The following is a 4,846-nucleotide window of genomic DNA, read 5'->3' on the forward strand; positions in this document are numbered from 1 at the left end:
CACCTGCCGACCCTCGCCAACTGTTGGCCCTTGCTTGCGGCCGCCTCTGAACCGCCCGGTCGCCCCCTATGCTTCTCGGTCGCCACCGCTAGCCGCCCATTCCACCACCGGAGCATTGCCCTCGGGCCACCTCCGCCTAGCCCTACCACCAAACACCCTCTCTCTTGCCTTTATAGGGGGGGTTGGATTTTTCTTCATATCTTCCGCATACAAAGTCATTTTTTTGAAAATGAATAGGTGTCAGAAAGCTAGTTCTAAGTCGGACCTCATGGTATTAGAATTTTTTTCCAATTTTTCTGTTTGATTGTACATTTTTCCAGTCAAAGTGGGGTCACTTTTTTGCACTTCTAGGGCCGTAGAATAAGCATCCTAATTTTGTTTTAGAAAACTTTATATTGTTGGAAAGCTTGTTCTGTGCACTTTCCAGTCATATGAGTTTTCTTTCCCAATTATGCTCTAGGTATATTTTATTCAATTTTTTTCTTTTCAACACTCTAGTGAATATATTGGATGTTTCAGGTCTTGGGATCTCTTTCTTTGAGTAGGATGACTCGTCTTTGGTTGTTCTTTCTTTTTCTAGTTTTCTGTCTCTTCTGTTCATTGTAGCATTTTATTTATGCAAACACACTGAGATAAAGTGCCATCATGCATTGTTTACTTGGGATCTTGCACATCTTGTGCCTTATTGTACATGCACAACTTATAAAGTGCCATGGGGGGGTTGATGTTTGCCTTTTGTTTGCCATCTACCTTTGTCCAGTGAGTGATCCTTCCATGACATTCACCTCATGATGTGTATCAACTAAGCATTCCCTCCATGACACTATGTAATTTTTTTCTCTGCACCTCTGATGTTCTTGGTTCTTTGTCATGCAATTCTTGTTGGCCATTCTTTTCACTGTACCTATCCCTCTCCCTTTTCAGCATTATGGGGAGATTTGTCCTATTGTTTTAATGCTTCCTTGGTTTGATTGGTCAGCTCTTCAGGCTTTGGTGTCTCATGCCATCTGTATCTTCGAGTTCAGTTGTTTGTCCTTATTTGCCATCTAATTCAAGTAGTGCCATTTGAAGGCACTCATGCAGATTATAGTCTTCTCTACCTGTTCATGTTCTATTTTAGTGGAGGTTCTTCAGATCAGCAGTTACTCTTCAACAGTGTTTGCATCTATTTCATGCTTCAGTGGTGTTCTTTTATCTCTTTTTGGAGGAGTTTTTTCCCACTGGGTTTTCTCCTTTTTTCTCTATTTCATAGAGTTTTTTCTTGTATTTGGGTACCTGATTAGGCCTTGTTGATGGGACCCATCTTTCCTGCTTTCAGTAGCTATTCTAGGTTTTAGCTTTTCCCTAAGTCTAGCTTAAGCGGGGGTGTTAGAGTAATCGGGTCTTTACTTGATTAATTAAATAACATTTGTTTAATTAATTAAGTTCCCCTTTATCTCTTTTACACTTAAGCTAACATTAGGTGCATAATAATTAATTCTTTTATTAATTATTATGTGCAAGCCTAGGGTTTTCCCTTTTAGGGTTTTTTGACTTATTAGAGGTTGAATTCTTTCTTTTGTATCATTATTCTATTACACATTTTTGTGAATACAAAGCTCTCATATTCTTGAGCATTTTCTTGTGTTTATGTTTTTCTCTATTGCTTCCTTACTTCTCCTTGTAATGAGTTTATTCAGCTTGCAGAGATCATTTGGGCTCCTATGGTGTTGTATTTCTCAATTCTCACAGTAGCAAATCAGAATATTAAGGTACAATTTCATAGCTATGAAGAGAAAGCATTAGGCACTGTTGGATCACTCAAGAAGCAATGACCTTAAAAAGGTTAACATCAATGAAACCTAAATAATGGATGGTAGCTAGCATACTAAAAGAGCAGATCCGTATAATGAAATCAAAAGAACGTGACCAATACAAAAGAATAGATTTTGTAACAGTCATTTGTAGGAAGAAATTGGAGGGTCACTAGATCTTTATTAGCAGCCTTGATAGCATCACAAAGCCTCTAGCATGGTGACAATGAAAACAATGCTTTGGAGTCATAGAGCTTATCAAAAGGATAACCATTTCAAATCTGCCAAAATAATAGAGACATGATGCGTTGACAGTCATAATGTACAAAAGACAAACAAAGGACCTTTTAATGGTCTAGTCCAAACATACCAAATAATCTAATAGAAACATCTACAAACACATAACAATAGTCACAAAATGGTGGTCATCTTTTCAGTAGTCAAGAGGCCTTTCAAAAGCTAAAGATAGATTTGAAAAGATCCAAAAGGGTTTCAATGAAGACATGTAGCAGTGCTGATAATAGAGAATAAATCAAGAGATCAACATGAAAGATGATGATAGAATGTAAAAACAACTTATATGATCAGGAGAAACTATGCATGAGATCAAAGATGGTGTCAACAAACATGCCAATCATCACCTACAATATGTAAGCCAAGTCCTCTGTTATCAAGATATAGTGAGATCAAAGTAGAATGTGTAGCAGAATGAAGATACCCACAATATAAAATACAGTGCCATTCAAAGAATCATTTCATCAACAAAGATAGGAGAAAGATAGAGAAGGCACATATAAAAGATTTTGGCATAAAACCCTAGTACGCACATGAATGAAAGAAACTATTTAGAAATATTTTCTTTTTCAAAGAGAAAACAACAAAAGTGAAGAAAAGCACCACTTACCATGCTCAAATGATTCAGTTGAAGCCCCTGTTCAGACACCCTATTCATGGAAACCCTAATTTCAGTGCATAACAATGACAGAAAGGAGACTTCTAGAAAGCCAAAACAAGAAAAGAATAAGTAGTTTTAGGGTTTCTTTTGCTTTTCATCTCCATATGCCCTAATTCGAAAAATAAATGGGTTTCCTTTTTCTTTTTATTTGTTTTATTAGAAAAAAATATTTTTGGATGGGGAATGTTTTTATTAACTTTTATGTAAAGGCCCTCATGCACAAGGGATAAGGGCTAGTGAAGCCTTTGTATTTTCTTTAATCCTTTTATTTTAAAATTAATATATTTTTATTAAGATATTTCATTAAAATATTAATTAAAATATATTAATTTATAAAATTTGTGTTAAGATATATATAAAATAATATATCTTCTCATTAAAATCTTAAATAGAATTATATTAAATTATAATAGAAAATAAAAAATTTATTTTAATAATTATTAAAATAAATTGTTTTAATGAATGTCAAAATGAAACTATTTAAAAAGGAAAAAGGAAATACGCATCATGCATATTTTACAAGGAGGGGGTTTTCTTTTTTAGTACTATATTTGGCAAGGATACTATGCAAATTTTTACAGAGGTGAAGTGCTTTTTTAGGGTTATTTTTAGCAGAGGGTCTTTTTCATGCAATTTTAGTGGGAGACCTATTTTTGGTAGAATTGCGCATGAGTTTTTTAATGCTATTTTGGGCAAATTTGCCCAAGGCTTTTTCTCATGCAGTTTTTTCATTTTAGGGTTTTTGAAAGATAATTTTCTATATATTATTTTCTCCTTCTTTTTTCCCTTTGGTTTTTTCTTTTCTGCTACACACAGTATAAAAAGCATTGTATCTCAACACTTTTTTCAGTTTCAACATTTTCAAGAGATTATTTTTCAGTGTGCAATAGAGAGTTATTTTTCAGTTTCCTTGTCAATTATTCTTATTTTTCCATTGTCAGATGAATGATTTGATAGAGTTATTGAGATTTAATTTTGAATCCTTTGCTCTGTCTCATTTATGCTTTGCAAAAATAAGAAGCTTTCATAGTAAATTTAGGTTGTGGGTTGTGTTCATCTGGTTTCCAATTCTTTGCATGTTGTGAAAAATCACTTTTCTTACATGTAGACGTTGGATAACTTCGAGCCTTCACATGAAATGTTTATAAATTTCATGATCTTATTTGATTTGTTAAATAATTTTTGGTCTTTGTTGTAGTTGGTTATAGTTTTAGGACATCAAGTAGAACTACATCATTTTGGTGTATCACCTCCATTAGCATATTTTTTTCGTCACATGCAAGCCTTTTAACCCTTTTCTCGCAAAAATTTAGTTGTAGGAGATTCATCAAAACATAAAGCTGACTTGGTCTCTAGAGGTCTACTTTCACGATATGTGTACCCATAGGCCTAAAAGTATTCCCATGTTTCACAGGATTGCTACATTTAACGCTTAGCATTTTCAAGCGCAATCCTTTGTGACAACAATGCCACAAACCGATGAATGGCTTGGATCTTCCCCTACAGGGTATGAAGCTGAGAGATATTCTTACATGGAGGCATGTTCACAATAGCTTCGATCTTATTCGTGTCTATTTTGATTCCTTGATGGGAGACAATGAATCTTAGGAGCTTCTTGGCGTCAACACCGAAGACACACTTAAGAGGATCCAGTCTCATTTTATACAACTAGAGTCTTTCAAAGACTAGACAAAGATTTTCAATATGAATTTCACATGCTAAGGATTTTACCAAGATATCATCGACATAGTCTTCTAAGACCTTATGGATGAAATCATGGAATATCAAGGTCATGGCTCATTGATAGGTCACTCCTGCATTCTTCAACCCACACAACATGACGATATAAAAAAGGTCCCCCAAGGGGTTGTGAAAGAAGTTTTATATTGATCTTCTAGGTTAATATGGATCTGGTTATAACTCGAGAAGTCATTCATGAATGAGAGTAAAGCCTACCCCGCAGTTGAATCCATGATCATATCGATATTCGAGAGAGGAAAGTCATCCTTGAGGGAGTCTTTGTTCACATCATGAAAATAAATGCAAATATGGATGCAACCGTCAGGTTTTCTTACCAGGACAATGTTTGAGATCCAAG

Source organism: Cryptomeria japonica, chromosome 5 (assembly GCF_030272615.1).
Source record: "Cryptomeria japonica chromosome 5, Sugi_1.0, whole genome shotgun sequence".
In the NCBI taxonomy this organism is placed as follows: Eukaryota; Viridiplantae; Streptophyta; class Pinopsida; order Cupressales; family Cupressaceae; genus Cryptomeria; species Cryptomeria japonica.